Consider the following 19,771-nt stretch of genomic DNA (forward strand, 5'->3'; position numbering starts at 1 on the left):
TTAAAGCAAATAAAAATGCTATTGATATATTAGAAGATGATGACATTGACTACCTTATAAGAAAATATCCAGTCACATGTAGCCAATACTATAGACATAGAAATAATGCTATAAAGCGATTGATATCTCAAGATACTACATTCTTTGGAAAAATATCTGATTACTATTTTGTAACAGAATTCCAAAATAGAGGAACTGAACATGAACATGGACTGTTATGGATAGAGAATGCTACAATATATGGAAAAGAAAGCAACTCGAAATTGAGAAGTTTCTTGACAATTACATCACTTGTAATACAGATCATTTGGAGCCAGATGTTGCTAAATTGCATAAACATCACCATACAAAAAGTTGTAAGAAGCGAAAAAATTCAAATTGCAGATACAACTTCCCATGCCACCAATGAAATCAACAATGATCATTGAACCAACCAATGCAGAAAATACAAAAATTGTAGAGAAATCAATATCGTTTTTTGCATTCTTGGAGCAAACAAACTACAATGATTCACAACACATGACGATTTCCTCCTAGAAATAGGGCTGCTACAAAATGAGTACATAGAACTATTGCAACATACAGTAAAGCAACCAACAATTTTCCTGAAACGAAAACCTTCTCACATTTGGAATAACAGTTTTGCAAACGGTATCCCTGCTTTATGGAATGCAAATACAGATGCACAATTTGTGCTAAATGCATATGCTGCAGCATCATATTGTAGTTCATATATGACCAAAATTGAAAAGTCTATGACAAATGCATTTAGAAGAATACGGAAAGAGCATCAGAAAGATGAAATTGACGCTATGCAAATGATTCGTAAACTTGGAAATACATTACTCAATCTACAGCAAATGTCAGCTCAACAAGCAGTGCATATAGCACTTTCATTGCCATTGAATTCTAGTTCAAGGGAATGTATATTTGTGAACACGTCTCCAGTTGATGAACGAACGTTTATGCTTAAACCGCCTATTCTTTTGAAACAAGAACCTGATGATTCAGAAGATGTTATGTGCCATTCCATTGTTGACTACTACATTGGACGACCAAGTTCCATTAGTAAAATCTGCCTTGCAGAATTTGTATCAAATTACAAGAAAAATGGCAAACCCATATCTAAAAGGAAAAAACCAAATGTTATACGATTTGTCAAATATAACAAACACAATGATATTGAAAACTTTTGTCGAGAGAAATTATTGTTATATATGCCATTTGAAAATTGTGAAGATACATTGAAACAAGAATTGCCTACATGGCTCTCTGCATATACATTACATGAAAAAACAATTCAAGTTAATGAAGCCAAATTTACATATAACATCAATCCAACATGGGGTGATTTAGAGATTGCAACAAATGAGCAAATTAGTTCTTTGAATACTAACGAAATGAATATGCAAGACCAAGAGAACAATTCCCATTATGAGGAATATGATTTGCAATCGGACTTGCAATTTCCAAAACAATTTGAAATGAAGAAAAAAATCAATCTTGGATTTCAAATTACTGCCCATCCATTTTTAATGGAGAACAATGAATATTACAAACTTAGAAGAATCTTGAACAAAGAACAACAAGCAATTGTAAAAGACATTGCAGTTAAAAAAAAGAAAAACCCCAAGGAACCAATTTACCTTTTTATTACAGGTGGAGCAGGTGTAGGTAAAACGCTCACAGCAAAAGCGATTTTCCAAATGCTTATACGAATTTATGATTCACAAAACACAACTGATCCTATGAAACCAAAAGGTCTAATATTAGCATACACAGGAAAAGCTGCATATAATGCAGGTGGAACAACAATCCATTCTGCATTGCTAATGCCTTTTAACAAGTCTCAACTGTTCTCACTGAGCAAAGAAGTATTGGACAACTTATCAAAGCTATATCAAGAATTGCAAGTAGCTTTCATAGATGAGATCTCGATGATTGGAAGTCGGTTCTTATATTCTATTGACAATAGACTCAGAAACATAAAACATGTCCAAACAAAATACTTTGGGAACATTGACATCATATTTTGTGGTGATTTCTATCAAGCACAACTTATTCAAGACTCTCTTATTTTTGAACAACCAACAATCAACAATCAAACAATAACACATGATTTCTGGAAGGATAATGTCAAGTGCTTCCAATTGCATATGACAATGCGACAAACAAATAAGAGATTCATATCAGTGTTAAATAGAATGCGAACAAATTGTCAAACATCTGACGATATAACATACATGAATACAAGTTGCATGCGCCTTGTACCAAATGATCCAACATTTCCCTACTTATTTTACAAAAACAAAGATGTTGCAATGCATAACAAGAAAATGTTGATGCTAATGCCTGGCAAAGAAATTTTGATTAATGCAATTGACGAAAATGAGGAGAATAGTGACAATTTCGCAGCTCATCAACATACGGCTATTTTGCCTCCACAGCTTTTGATAAAGTTGAACATGTTAGTTGAAATGTATGCTTGCAATTATGATGCACCAGATGGGCTAGTGAATGGTGCAGATGGAATAGTTAAAGCATATACCCATACAAATAAGGTCGATGTTCTATGGATTAAGTTCCATGACCCTAATATTGGTCATCGACAATCTAGAAAACTAGGTCATTTGTACACTTCAGAGATAGCACATGATTGGACACCAATATTGCGAATATCAAAACCAATGCCTATGACATCAAAGATGGCGCCATTGAAAATACGAAAACAATTTCCAATTCAACTTGCATGTGCACGCACAATACATAGATCACAAGGCTTAACCTTGGATAGGCTTGCATTCGACCCTACTGGAGTACAAGTGCATGGCCTAGTATACACAACACTATCACGTGTCAGAAACATAGAATCATTGTATTTGCTTAATCCTCTTAAACATAGTAACTTCAAGGTCAAGCAAAAAGTAAATTCTGAAATGCAACGTTTGCAAACCACTGCAAAATGGCAACTAGAATATGACTGTTCATCAATACAATCATTGCGATCCATCTTTATTCTTTCATTGAACACTCGCAATCTTCATGCGCATCTTACTGACATATGCAATGACTATGACACAATGCAATCTGATATCTTGTGCTTACAAGAAACACATATGTTGCTGTCTATGCAAAATGAATACTTCAAAAATTTCAATTGCATCTCAAGTTGCATTAAGCATGGAGTAATGATATTGATAAAGGAAAATATCATTATCCTTGAACATACCCATTTTGAAGACTGCTTTGTAGAAGCATTGTTTGCAAAAATAAAAGTTCACACATTACAAATTGCAATACTCAATATATATGCATCGCCACATGCAAACCTAAACAATATCCTCAACGTCATTGCAAAAGCCTTATACCAGTTAGATCTAAACAATATCATAGTTATACTAGGGGACTTCAATATTGATATGTTGCATTGCAATCAAAAAACAAAGCAGCTAGAAACCTACATGCAAAACTACAATCTTCATTTCCTAGTTGACAAAACTAATAGCATGCACAAATCATTGATTGACCATGTTTGGGCAAATCTAGGCAATATAAAGTATAGAATTTTCGTATTGGATGCATATTGGTCTGACCATGATATAATATCTCTTGTCCTTGACCTATGATATACACATGAAACAGTTTACAAAATTCCAAATTTTGACATTTTTGCAATACCTCATTGCTTTTACCATATCTATTTTACTAAAGCATACTACAACATCTTTTTGTGGTAAACGAAGTGATAACAACATACATACTATGCATTCTATTCTACATTTACATATATGGCGTTCTGTATTGATCAATGCAACTTATGCCAGAGACAGCCTTTTCAATTAACCAACACAACTATCCTATCATAAATTTGCAGATATGACCTCATCTATTTATGCATGCAGATTCTGCTAGTAAAACCCTTTTCAATTGAATAGAACGACCAAGAAAAAAGAACAACAACATGCAACATAAACAAACAAAGTATATTCTTTTTGCCTTTCCTTTTCTATGGATCTTGTCTTCTTGTTCAAGTTTTACTTTTATATGTTCTTTTGACTTGTACTAAATATGTCTTACTATTCTATAACATAGCATAAATCTTGAAAAAGGAAATGAAACAATTGAAGAAATAGAATGCATAAGCCAATTAGAAAGCGCAAACGAACCACTTGTTTTGCAAAGGTATGTCTATGAGAACTACACAAAAACGGTAATTTGTATTTAGAATATTAATGTCTACTATATATGCATTCTATTTTTATTTTTACATATGTATGGTTCTATGGTTTTAATGTTCTTGTTCAGTTTTTACTTCTAGTTTGCACTAAATATATGTTACTATTCTATAACATAGCCTAAATCTTCAGAGACAAAACGAAACAATTGAAGAAATAGAATCCATAACGCAATTAGAAAGGGCAAGCCAACCACTTGTTTTGCAAAGGTATGTCTATGACAACTATACAAATATGCTAATTTGTATTTAGAATAATAATGTTCAGCAAGGTATGTCTATGACAACTATACAAATATGCCAATTTGTATTTAGAATGTTAATGTTTAGTATATATCCATTCTATCTTTACATATATATGGTTCTATGGTTTTAATGTTCCTTGTTAACTGTTTACTTCTATATGCTCTTTGAAATTGAACTAAATATATGTTCCTATTCTATAACATAGCATAAATCCTGAAAAAGGAAAACAAACAACTGAAGAAATAGACCACATAACTCAATTAGGAAAGACAAACCAACCACTTGCTTTGAAAAGGTATGTATGGCAACTATACAAATATGCTATTTGCTATTTAAAATATTAATGTTTACTATATATATCTCCTCTTTTTACATATCTATATTTAAATGTATATATGTCAGATTAGTGTTTACTATATATATCTTCTCTTTTTACATATCTATATTTAAATGTATATAAATTAGAAAATCTTGGACGAGTGAAGAAAGCACTAGTAGTAAGTCCCCCAAACAATGTAGCAAGAAGACATGTACAGGTTACATATGACAATTTCTTTATTGATTGCTTATCACAAAATACATGTGATAATATCCACATCATATTGAACCATGCGTTTGCTTGTGTTAGTCCAACTGAAACAATCGCAACCAAACTTCATTCAACAAACGTGCAAAATGATACATCAAAAAGGTATGCATATGAAACACAACACTCTAATCTATTTCTAGTTATTCAGTCTTTAGGAGAAACATAGTATTCTACAAATGTTTATAGCAATTTCTAACTAGGCAATTTTAATAGGCAAAAACAGATACTGCCAATTAAAGTATCAATTGAAGATCTCAATAGTCGTAAAATTGGGCAGCTATTTGTTGGAGACATAATGGTTGTCTATAGTGCATTCCTTGACAAAGCAAACAAATCACGTCAAGTATTGCGAGCTGATTTGACAGATGCTCAAGGAATGATGACTATAACGTTGAGTGTACCTGCACATTTGGTAGAGCGACATGAACACAAAATTTTGCAAGGCAACAACATCTCAATTACAAACTTCAGGATATGTCCTAAAAGTGTTTATGATCGCGGTGACTGTGACAAAATAATATTGCTTAATGAATCAAGTATCATAGAAACTGTACCTGAAGTTTGCAAAGAATATCGCTTCATTCCCAATACGACCATTAGGCAATTTGCAAACAAAAAAGAAATGTACCCAATTGGCACAATCGCTGCTGCCGTTACACTTGCCAAACGAGTTGGATTGCATTACATACTCCATATCAAAGATGGATATTCTGAAAACGACAATGCAACTGTATGTATTCAGATGTTACTTATTCCTAATTGTCAGTAAATAACATGCATCACTTCAATACATAGTTGTTGTAATTTGTCCATAGTTTTTGTAATTTGTCTTCTGCAATTGCAATTTTTCAATGCATACGAACAATGTAGTTGCATATTACTTTTTGTATTTTTCAATACATAGCCATTTCTGTTCTGCAGTTGCAACTCTTTGACACATATGAACAATTTTTCCTTTCAATGGAAAACAATTGCAAAAAGGACACTTTCCGCTCATTCTTTTCAAAAATTTAACAAAAAAGGTAAACACAACAGAGACAATATTCAGAGCATCGAAGTCAACGTTCATGACTGAACTTAACACAGATGCACTCAACAATCTCACAAAACTAACTACATCTACCTATGCTGTAAGTATAGCAATAATAATGTTTTTGCTGCATTTGCATTTGGCATGTAATAATATAAATTAACGTTTGAATGTTTTATAAACAGGTCGAAGGTATTCTGACCGCAACAAATCCATATTCAACTCCTTTCGAACCTGTTTGTGCAATTTGTAACTGCCCAGTGAATTCATCCATAGCAATAGCCAATGCAACAATTTTCTGTTCACAATGCAATGATAATTGCCCTTTCCTCTACAAGCATTGTATAAATGCTATAATAGAATCCATTACAAATAACTTTGTCCAATGCATTATCAGGGAGCCCTTATTACATGAGTTACTTCCTGATTTAAAATCAATGTCATATGAGACATATTTGCAACAGAAAGCTACCACTGTTTACATCTTACGTGACTTCAAAATTCAGAGCAAGTTCACACTCAATGAAGATAGTGAGCTATTACATGTCAACTAACAAATGGAAGGTACATCAACATATGCCTTAACATGTTTTCTCTCAAATATGTCCTCTCTTCAATTTACACTGTTATCATTTTGTTCTAACTAACTGTTTGTTATACAAATTACAAAATCCAGGAGCATGGCAGCCTTCACATCCATAACAAATGCAAAAGTAATATGAACATGTTTCTTCATATTATGCTCTCACGATAATAAAAGTATTTGACTTGCAATTTTGAGTCATTTACAAAGAATATGTAACACAACAGTTGATGAAAAAAGGCTAGAAAGTCTTTATGCATATGTGTTTGTACTGTTTTTGTCTCTGTTCTCTATCTCAAATGGAACGCATTCTGCATCATGCTTCAAGCTTGACAACGAGAGATTGTCTTGTCAGCTTTTGTATGTATATTTTTGTCACATCTTAAAAAGTACCATGTTTGGTTTAAATTATATCATTGAATACAACAAATGCAACATCAGGTCAGCAATAATTTTGTATCTACAGCTGCTGAATGCAAACAGCAAAGATTCCATAGATTGATTAAATGACAAACTGTATATTGAATCGGCTAGTCATTTCTGTCTCCTCCTATGTTATGGCTGAATGCTATGTTAGTTTTTGTTTGTTGCATACTGTAGCCAACGATTCAGGAAACATGCCTAGAAAGTCTTTATACATGTCTATTTGTATTGTTTGTGTTTCTGTCTTGTATTTGAGATCGAACGCATTCTACAACATGCTTGAAGCTAGACTTTATAAATAGCATCAAACTATATGGACTTTAAAATGAATATATATTGTTTGAAAATGCAATTATGACATAATGCATTTCGTATTATTAGTCCTTTCGTGGGACTATATGCAATCGATCAATTGCTGACCGTTGCTTGATCCGCATGATTTTTCATTATAATAGCATTATAACCTTAAGCCAAATGAAAGTTTTGGGCTCGAAAGGTTTTGTTTTATATTACCTATGTTTCTGTTTACTGTTAGCTCTACAATTTGCTTAAATTTTTTCCATGTTCCTAAACACATCTGATTCAAAGTCAAACGTAGAGTTATATTTTGGAAACAAATGCTACAGGGTAGCTTCTTTGCATAAAATCTGGTAACATTACCAAGAAAGAATTTATCCCATAGACCATCTAAATATGCCATATATTTGGAGACTGCTGACATGATTTGCAGTTTACAATCTGAACAATGCTCACATGGTTTCCAATCTACAAAGCACAAAGGACACAATGGCTAATATACATTTTTGGTAGCTTCCACTCATTCCATTGGTATTCTTGCTCGGACTCAATGCTGAATTTCAAACCAGTAAGTTTATCTGAACCCATTTCATTTTTTATATCATTTGAAGTCCAAACCTTATTTCAGAAGTTTATGACTTTGTAGGTTCATGGTTTTGATCTCTCCTTGTGCATTGCCATGTTTAACTAGTTAGCATGAATATGAAGTTTGTATTTGTTGTTGGTGGCGTTCCTGTTCTGCTTGTTTAGCTTGATCTTATTTTGAAATTTTGTTGTCTAATTAGCAGCACTGTTGCAATGACTTCTGAAATGAAGCACATAACAACTGCCAATATTAGAATATTACCAACAGAACGCCTTGCTCAGTGTGCTTTCGAAACTAATCAGTTGGTTCAGGTATATACAATACTGACTTTGTAATAAATTGTTTTTGCAAATTAAAACAGATCTCGTCAAGATTGGAAAACTGGAACAAGCCATGTTAGAGATCTGTTTTACTCTTATACAGCCATAAGTATTGCAGAAGAAGCCTTAGTTCAGATAACTCCTTAACATGTTTTCTCTCAAATATGTCCTCTGTTCAATTTACAATGTTATCATTTTATTCTAACCAACTGTTTCTTCTACAGATTGCAAAATGCAGGAACATGCTGGCCTTCACGTCCAGAACAAATGCAAAAGTAATATGAATATGGTTCTGCATTTTCATGTTTAGCTAGTTAACATGAATCTGAAGTTTGATGGCAGATACAGTTCTCTAACCAGTAATAGCATTGCATATGATAAAATACCTTTCAACAGCTTGATCTTATTTTGAAATTGTGTTGTCTAATTGGCAGGGGTGCTGCACTGACTTCTGATATGAGGCACGCAACAGCTACCAATATTAGGGTATTACAAAGAGGAGAGCTTCCTCGGTGTGCTTTCGAAACTGATCACTTGGTTAAGGTATATACAATACTGACTTTCTAATAAATTGCTTTTGCGAATCAAAGTATTTCATTCCAAGCTAATATGATTATCTCCTAAATTCTCAAGCTTTCAGTAAAATCAAAGTGGCATATCCTTATACTTGTTAAGGATTTCATTACAAATTAATACGATTATCTCCTAAATTTGCAAGCTGAGTAGAAATCAAAGTGGCGTATGCTTTCGAGGATTTCGTACTGTGGCATTATGATTATCCTCTATCTGTTACTTTATTTTTTTTCTTCTCCTATCTGTCACTTCAGTTTGAATCTTCTGCTGCATTGTTGACGTTCTGTTTTACTTGGTGGTGCATCAGAAGAAAAACAACTTCAATCAGGGTAAAAGGAGGCTCAAGTTAGCGTGAATCTGAAGTTTGATCGCAGATACAGTTCTGTAACCAGTAATAGCATTGCATACGATAAAACACCTTTCAGCAGCTTGATCTTATTTTGAAATTGTGTTGTTCCCTGCTCACATAAGGCAAGTACAATCTGCAACTATTTGATGCTTCTTTCTGTTTGCAAGTATTTCAGGTTTTTTTGCAAATACCTTATCCAGACATCTTTGTTTTATTTATGGATCAAGATATTATTAGATGCAAAATTGAGTTGAGATGTTTTAGGTTACACTTCCATGTTATTTCAGTCTTGCATAATTTGACTACTGTTTTGACTCAACTAGTTTATTTGCATGAGCAAGTGCAGTTGATGATATAAAGTGCAACTCGTGACAGAGCATCATGATGATGTTACATGTGTTTATTCTTTCCCAAATATTTCTGTTAGCTTACCTAAGTTGTCAAATTTTTCCATCGCATGGAGCACCGCATCAAATTCTGTTGGATTCGGATATAGATAGAAATGACTTTTTTGCAATTCTTTATCTTCTAAAACAGAACCGCTTAGAGTTCAACGTGAAAGTACGTTTATTTTCTGCTTCACTTGGTTTTACATATATGTCTCTAAAACTTTCCTACGTGTTAGTCTAGATTCTGTGTGCATTCTGTTTTAGTTTAATTGCATTCATTTGACTCGAGAATAAAAAAAGAAAGATCATGACACATAGTTATTTAGAAATAATAAATAAAATGATGCAAGCTTTTAAAATAAGCATGATAAAGAATGTCTAAGCAGTAAGTTTACCTCAACCCATTTCATTTTTTATATCATTTGAAGTGCACTTCACACACAGTGTTGTGTATGCAGAAGCTACCTTTGGAGTACTTCGACAAGGGGACTTAAACCTTTTTATGAAACCCGTGCCTAAAATTTCTAGTCGGTTCTTTGCATTTAATTGCCTACATCCTCAGCATTGTGCAATATTTTTAGCCAATGTTTCTATTAGACCTCATTGAAAAGCACGTGCTACAAGCCTTGTTCCAAAAGTTTATGGCTTTGTAGCCTCACACTTTTGATCTCTCCTTTTGCATTCTCATGTTTAGCTAGTTAGCGTGAATCTGAAGTTTGATCGCAGATACAGTTCTGTAACCAGTAATAGGATTGCATATGATAAAGTACGTTTCAGCAACTTGATCTTATTTTGAAATTGTGTTGTCTAATTGGCAGGGGTGCTGTACTGACTTCTGATATGAGGCACACAACAACTGCCAATATTAGAATATTACAAAGAGAACAGCTTCCTCGGTGTGCTTTTGAAACTGATCAGTTGGTTCAGGTATGTACAATACTCACTTTCTAATAAATTGTTTTTTCAAATCAAAACAGATCTTGTCAACATTGCAAAGCTGCAACAAGCCATCTTAGGCATGTGTTTTAGTCTTATACAGCTTTAGTCAACAAAGCAACCTTCCGTTCTAGGAGTAATATCAAAGTCGAATATTCATAGATCCATAACAGAATTACAAACTTAAAAAAACATTATGCACCAAAGTAAACATACACATAAATTATACAACCGAAAAACCTTGAATACACGCCATAGTTTCACTCAGGTCGTCTCGTTCCAAATGCCGGTCGAAACCGACATTTACAGAAATTTCCATAAAACCCATGTAGCTAAGACAAGCCCACAGCATCACGGTAGGCAGAAACCGCATTGTGTTTTCACCGCAGACAATACAACAAATACAAACGAAAAATCGCAGAGATTGCAGAGCTAAACAACCAAGTAACAATAATAACCCAAAGGGCGCAGACACGGTTCGATTCATACCAACGTTACACAACGGCTTGGGAGTCACCGGACCACGTGCCCTTCACCTCGAACGATGCGAGGCCCCCAATAACACCCCAAAACCTTTCCACCCCCAAAACCAACCTTTCCAACCCCCAAAACCTTGGTTCGAATTAGCTTATATCGCTCATAAAAGCCATGCAGGTAAGAGAAACCCTCAGTATTTAACCAGAATGCCATTAACTTATAATGCTCAAATAACCATGGACTCTTGAGGGAAACGAAGAGACAATACTGCTGGACCTACGAAGCAGGCAAGACTGCAGAGTTAAACAACCAAGTAACAATAATAACCCAAAGGGCGCGAACACGGTAAAACCCAAGTCGAGTAACTTTCCAGGATCTCGACGAGGGACAGTTGTCTGCCCACAAGACCACCACAGACGAAAAATCGCACAGACTGCAGAGCTAAACAAGCAAGTAACAATACCCGAGCAACCAGGAACTCCACCACAGACGAAAAATCACATAGACTGCAGAGCTAAACAAGAAAGTAACAATACCAACCCAAAGGTCGCGAAGACAGTAAAACCCAAAGGCCACGAAGACAGTAAAACCCAAAGGCCACGAAGACAGTAAAACCCAAGCCGAACTTTCCAGCATCTCGGGGAGGAACAGCTGGCGGCCAATCAGACCACCACAGCGCATGCCGACCACAGCTAAGACAAACCCTCAGTATTCAACCACAATGCCATTAACTTATAATGCCCAAATAACCATGGACTCTTGCGTGCTCAAATAACAAGCTCAATTGTTGATGCCTTGCTATGAACACACTTTATTTACTGATCATGTTTTCTTTGTATGGTTAGATTTCTCATGCCAAAGTTAATCTTCTTGAAGTTAGACCAGGAAAATCTGAATCACTGATTGAAATTTCAGGCAATCCACAGCAAACAAGTGCACCAATTTTGTATGCAGTTCTTGATCTCCCTCCGACATTTTCCAACATTTGCCAACAATTCGTCTACTGTCCCTCTGTTGCTACTTTTTGATTTTGATTTCTTAGAACAAAAGCAGATTCCTTGATTCAATTAAATTTCTATTTAAGATAATTAACCATAAATCTGTCTGCAAACACGAACCCCTGCAGTACTAACTATATGCTTTGTTTCAAAATTCAGTCAAATCGCAATATAAACAGTATTGGCAATTTCTCTGAGTTTGAGGACCCAATTCTTCGTCAACGGACTTCTGCCAGATTTGAAAGGTACACAACATTTGCAAAATTTTGTCAATTGCTACTATCATAGTGGTTTTGCTGATCAGTATTTCTGTACTAATGTCCTTGGCATTGTATATCACCTTTGGCAGTGTGACAGCAGCTGGTCAGCTTATCACAAAAACTACAGTTGAAGTTGTAACATCTGAACGCACAGTTGCAACCATTCTAGGAAAGTCTGGAAATGATCTTGTTAAAATTCAGCAGTTAAGCTAGTATAAAGAAGCATAAATTTCTGCAAATTCCATGGGATCCCCTTCAACTGAAATTTTTGAAACATGCAGACTTGGAATGAAGTGCTGTCATTGCTGACAAAATGACATTGTATTGACAGAATGGCAAAATGTTACAGCACAAATCCTATGTTCTTAAATGATCATCTTGTATCTGAACATTCATCTAGTCGAATGTTGCATTAATTATTAGTTAATAAAAATTGGCATTGGCAGTTTTCATTTTGTCTCTATGGCTCTTGATTCATTATGCTAATGTTTAATGCATTAATTATTAGTTAATAAAAATTGCATTGGCAGTTTTTATTTTGTCTCTATGGCTCTTGATTCATTATGCTAATGTTTAATTAAATTTCAATATCTCTGATCCAATATAAAAAAATTATTATTATTTATTTTTATTTAATTGTAATATCACACTCTATCTTTGATGTTTAAATAAATAATGCATTTTATGATTTAAATTACCCATATAATATTAAATACTGCTTATCCATTCATATTTAATTATAACTATTAAATTATTTATAGTTTTAACTAAGTATAAATTTCCTATAATATTTTTATTATTCAGTATTCATAATGGAAAGATTACACTTCCAATCACAAAGAAATAAAATTCCTTGAATAAAAAGATTCCCACAATGAAATGAACTGTTATCTATTTTTTATTTAAAACAGTATTAATTGAATATGACTTTCATAATTTATAACATGTAATATCATTTCTCCCAGTTGTATTAACCTGCAATAATTAGCTTATGCCAAGGCAAGCCTTTCTTGTCACCAGGTATAAAGTTTAATAACATAATAACTTTTAAAAAATCAAGCTGTCAAAACATTATTTCTAACTAATAAATAGAGTAATTTGAAGTGGTATAGTCAATCTCCATTCTTTTATTATTTTCAATTATCCCAAATTTCGTCATTCTATATGTCATCATACCTCCTATGCTTATGTTATGCCAAATAAATGAATTATATTAAACTATACTCCCTAATTAAGATAATCACAAAATAGAAAAACAACTATGTTTAATGGCATCTGTTTATCTGTGATGTAAGTGCTTTCATTATACTTCGAAAAAATTTCAATAAAAAAACTAACTTGCTTACATGGAACACAGATATTGCAGAAAGCAAGAGTATACAACACCAAAAGATAATGAATTTTTTCTTGCAGATCATGATCAATTTACATTTCAACTCATAGAGTTTAAATGTTTTTTTAATTTTAATCTGTTTATTTTAGTTTTTAGTTTATAAAATAAACTCATCAAAATTACTTTGCTATTGTACTTAGATCCTATATTTACTAACCCAAAACTATAAAAAAGACCAAAAGTCATGTCCTTTTGCATCACAACAAATTACTAATTAAATGCAACAAATTACTAATTAGAAATTAGATGCAGGGTTTATTTTCTTTGCTAATTAGTAATTGGAGAAATTTAAAGTTCACACTAAAGTTATGATAAACAATATTTTTAAATAAATATATCTTTTGTTCTTTTGACCATGGAATAATTCCCCAATCATTGACATTAACCCGAATGATATCACTTATGTCCAAACATGTTACTAGATATCTAATCTTTCAATTATGGGTTCAAGACTCCATAATTTTTAAATGCTTAAGTTCTTCTTTGACTTTCGACAATCATTTATCTAAATATTGAACACTCTCCACCACGGATTTAATTAACAAATTTATATTCATAATAATGTTTATTTGCTCATTATCATTTTATGAATATTTCCATAATATTCAAATGTAAAAAAATAACAAAATTCTATCTTTTATGCACCATGAATTCATTATTATGCATTTAAATATATTTTATACCCCAAGCTTATTAAAATACATAACTTACTTTAACACTCTCTAATTCTTCATACATTATAATGCATTATTATTACCTTTTATAGTTTTTTCCTGTCAAGGTTTCCATGATTCACTCTTAAATTTTATTACATTTTAATTATTAATCTAAACATTTTCTAAATCATGACACATTGGAAAATTACATCTAAAACTAATCTTACATTTATCACAATTCTTACTTAACAAACGCAAAGTTCATTATATTTCACTCTTTGCATAAAGTCAAAAAATCCATACAACAATTCGCTATCCAATTCACTAAATCTTAATACAAATAAGCATGCCTACAACACACTAGTAATACAAACCAGCTTTGATGATAATGCAAATTAAACACATATTAAATCTCATAATAATAACTCACCAAACTCTTCTATTAACCGGCAGGGACTAGTGCCACAACAGTGGCTCCTTGTTTCTTTTAAATTTTTACTCATAATCCGTTGAATTAGATCACCTTCCCCAAAACTTTGAAAATACTTTAAAATTAGATGACTTTGGGAATACTTTAAAATTGGATGAATAGAAGTGAGTGGATCACGTCAATTTTATTTATTTAATTCGAAACTATTCTTGAAACACGTACTTGAGCACCCTTGAACTCATACAAGTTCACCCCACAACAACAACACCTCGTGAGTGCATGCATCCAGCCCTGGAATTTAACGTAAAGTTTTTTGGTTTTTTTAAATGTATTTTAAAGTAAATATACATAATCAAAATAGTATTTTTTATTTGAATTTGGTAATACAATTTCAGATAAGAATATAATTTTTGTCGTTTAAAATATGTTTTTAAATTCATAAATAAATTCAGTGTCGTGAAAAATTTATGAAACATTCTAATTTTACAATTTAAACTCATGTTTTTATAAATATCTATTAGATTTTGGTTAAAATAAATCAGAAAAAAATGACATTTCATATATATATATATATATATATCAAAAATAAAATTTTTATAAAATAGTTAAAAAAGCTACATATAAATATTTAAATTAATTGTCATAAATTCTAATAGTTAATTGTAAATATGTAAATTTAATCAAATTGATTTTAGATGAAGTAATAATCTCTTTAAGATCCAATTTCTAATAAAAAAATACTCTGTTTAGTCAAAGACTCTCTCGATGAGGATGTCCTATTATGTTCTCAACGATTTCTATTTTTAGGATCCAAATTCTAATAAAACAATACTTTCTTTAGCCCAACAAAATAGACAAGGAGTCTTTATGTGAGGATGAGCTATTATGTTCTCAGTGTTGGGTGTGTGGTATATTATTTCTAGGACTAGCCCCAGGCGTAACGCCGGGGGGTTAGGGGGGGGGGACCATCACCCCTTCATTGCCTCGGGCACAACAGGGGGTCACAGGGGGGCGACAACACCCCTTGTTGGGGGGTTTGGAAGGGGCAGTAGCCTCCTTGCATAGGGTTTGGGGCAATGCCCCGGAATATTTTTTTGGACCTTATATTAGGTGGGCGGACATACCTATGGTTTTCTACATGGATTTCGCACATGGTTTTGGGCATGATGGTTTTCTGTCTATTGTATTTTTTAGATTGATGAAGGTAACTGCGGTTATGTTCTAATCCAAAGTTAATGGATTGGGGTTTATGGATGCTTCTACATGTATAAATATGTATTGTAACATTGAGAGGAATATAATGAAAAATCAATCTAGTAGTTCCGATTTTGGGATCCAGGGGAAAATATTTGTATATATCTGTTTTATGTTTATGCTCTCGCCATTGTTTATTTTCTATTTCTAAGAATTCATTTGCAAGTAATTTCTGTACAACTTTAAAACCTACATTTGGTATCAAAGTTGTTTCGGCTTCAAGGGACGCATTTTCTGTTGAGGGGTTTTGCTCGGGCCTGTGGTAGACCCTGTTCAGTTGGAGAACTGCGGGATCGATACTTGCGGTGAAAGAAGATGGCAAGCAGTGGAAAGATAGAGATCGAAAAGTTTAATGGTCAGAGTTTTGAGTTGTGGAAACTCAATATGGAGGATCTACAGGTGGATAAATATTAGTAGATCGTGGTAAATCCAAATATAAACCAATGACAATGCCTTATGAAAACTGGAAGAAATTGGATCGAAACGCAAAGAGCACAATACGTTGTGTATCTCAGATTCAGTATTGTTGAATGTATCAGGGGAAGCTTCACCAAAGGCTTTGTGGGACAAGTCAGGGACTTTGTACCAATCTAAGTCTCCGGTGAATAAATTGTTCCTACGAAAATAGTTGTATAATTTGAGGATGAAGGATGGAGGCTCAGTGACAGAGCATATGAACGCCTTTAATACTATGATAAGCTAGTTGTTATCTGTTGATATTAAAATATCAGATGAAGATAAGTGCATCAGTTTGTTCTTCTCTCTACAAGATTCATGGGATAGGTTGGTTGTTGCAATAGGTAGCAATACACCTACTTTGCATTTTGATGAAATAGTCTTATTCTTGTTGTCGGAGGAGATGAGACGGAAAAAGATGGAGGGCCAAAATGGTGATGCTTTATCTCTATGAGGACGGTCTGAGAACAAAAACAAAAATAAGTTCTATAGTAGGAGATCTAAATCTAGAGGGAGATCTCAATCTCTAGGAAAACCTGTAAAGGCGTGTTGGAAATGCAGGAAGGAAGGACACTTCCAAAAGGATTGTAGATCTAAAGCTCCTGAGAAAGGAAAGAGATCTCATGATGCTACTTCTGTAGATGCAAATACCACCTCAGATGAATATGGGGATGTGTACTTGGCTTCTTCTTCAAGTACACATGTAGATCATGAGGCATGGTTGATTGACTCAGGTGCATCCTTTCACTTCACTCCCCATAGGAAGTGGTTCTGTGAGTATGAGAAATATGATAGCGGTGATGTCTTCTTAGGGGATGTTAGGAAGGCTAGAATTATCGGACATAGGAAATTCAAGTTGAAGTTGCAAGGTGGAAGGATTAGAACACTTCTAGGTGTTTTGCATATTCCTCTGTTGGCCAAAAATTTGATATTTGTAAGCAAGATGGATGATGCATGCGTAAAAACAATGTTTGGGAAAGATACCTGCAAGATGGTTTGGGGAGCACTGGTATTGATGTGGGACGTTCGGATTGAAACTTTGTACAAGCTTCTAGGTAGCACTACTATTTATGGGTGCAACAGTTCAGTGGTTCCTAAAAGTGGAGTAGAAAATCTAGTGGTCTTTGGAGAAAACACCATATTATGGCATCAAAGGCTTTGACATATTGGAGAGAAAGGTCTTCAAATAGTTCATGGTAATGGTATGGTAGAAGGTATGTCTAATTGTTCTCTAGACTTCAAATTTTGTGAACATTGTGTATATGGGAAGAAGAATTGAGTGAATTTTCCCTTTGGTACGAAGAGGGCGAAAGGGATATTAGATCTTGTGCACAATGGTGTGTTTGAAGTTGTGGCGTTTCCATAATTGGGTAAGTTTGTGTACTATGTATCATTTATAGATGACTTTTCAAGGAATATATGGATATATTTCCTCAGGAACAAATCTGAAATCTTTGACAGGTTTAAAGAATTTAAGGTTCTCATGGAAAACCAAACAGAGAAGAAGATAAAGGTGTTGAGGATAGATAATGGTGGAGAGTTCTGCAAAAATGAATTTGAAGAGTTCTGTAAGAAGTGTGGTATAACACGAAAGAAGACTACTCCATACACACCTCAGAAAAATGGAGTTGCGCAAATAATGAATAGGACGTTGATAGAAAATGCAAGAAGCATGCTCAGTGGTGTTGGGTTAGGGAAGGAATTCTGGACAAAGGCGGTGGAGACTGCATGTGACCTGGTTAATAGATCACCTCATCAACGTTGGAGGATAAGTCTCTACATGAGGTATGGATTGATAAGAAACCCTCTCTTTCACATATGAGGGTATTTGTGTGTGATGCATATGTACATGTTCCAAAGGAGAAAAGAAACAAGTTGAATAGTAAATCTGAAAGGTGCATCTTTATTGGGTATAAGGATGGTTTAAAAGGTTATAAACTTTGGAACCCAAAAACAAGGAAGGTTGTGTACAACCGAGATGTGGTGTTCAGAGAGGTGAAAGATGTTATTAAACATGAAGTCCTACCAACGGAACTTGAGAAGATAGAGTTTGAGATAAAGGATGAATAATTAGACTCTATAGGCAAAGAGGAATCAGAAGATGAAGAACCATAAACTCAAATTGTGAGAAGATCAGTTCAAGAAAGAAGACAGCCAGAAAGGTATAGTCCATCTGCTTTCTGTTCAAATTTTTCTTTATCTATTACTGATGATGATCTCAGAACTATCAGGGAGGTAGTAGATTTAGAGGATGAGAAACTCTAGAAAGAGACCATGGTTGATGAGATGTCATCTTTGGACAAAAATAAGGCTTGGCATCTAGTGGAGTTTCCGGCTGGAAGGAAACCCATTGGAAGAAAATGGGTGTTTAAGAAGAAGATTAATGCAAAAGGTAAGGTGGAGAAATACAAATCTCAATTGGTAGCAAAAGGTTATTCCGAGGTGTCGGGAATTTATTTTGGTGATATTTTTTCTCTTGTTGCCAAGGTAGCTTCTATTAGATTATTTTTATCTGTTGTTGTTGCTTTTGATTTTGAGGTAGAACAGAGGGATGTGAAGACAATATTTATTCATAGGGATTTGGAAGAAGAGATCTACATGAATCAACCTGAAGGCTTTGCGGTGAAGGGTAAGAAAGAACTGATATGCAAATTAAAAAATCCTTTGTATGCGTTAAAACAGTCACAAAGGAAGTGGTATACAAAATTTGATACATTTATACGGGAACTTAACTTCACCAAAAGTAAAGAAGATCATTCTGTGTATTTTAAATTAATTGGTAACCATGTTATTTATTTGGTCTTGTATGTTGATGATATGTTACTGATTGGAAATAACAAAGAAATTATCCAGGATTTGAAGACCCAATTGTCCTCCAAATTTGACATGAAAGATCTTGGTGCAACAAACTATATTTTGGACATAAAAAACGAGATCCGACAAAGAGGAAGCTCTAGTCAAAATAGAGGAAGTATGTTGAGACAATATTGCAGAGGTTTAATATGTAAGATAGTAAACTAGTGAAGATTACTATTCCTGTAGGTGTAAATTTATCCACTGAACAATGTCTCGAGACACCAGAAGAGGAAGAGGACATGTCTCATGTTGCATACACAAGTGCAGTCAGTACCCTAATGTATGCAATGGTCTGTACTAGAACATGTATTGCACATGCAATGCAAATATTGAGCAATTTTACTAGGGAAGGAGCGTTGTACAACAATGAAGCGGGTTTTTAGGTATTTGCGTGGCACTAGTGATTATACTCTGTGCTACTAAGGAAGAACAGGGT

Source organism: Pinus tabuliformis, chromosome 2_2 (genome assembly GCF_031772625.1).
Source record: "Pinus tabuliformis cultivar Carrire ecotype Pingquan chromosome 2_2, CPIR1, whole genome shotgun sequence".
NCBI classification, from domain to species: domain Eukaryota; kingdom Viridiplantae; phylum Streptophyta; class Pinopsida; order Pinales; family Pinaceae; genus Pinus; species Pinus tabuliformis.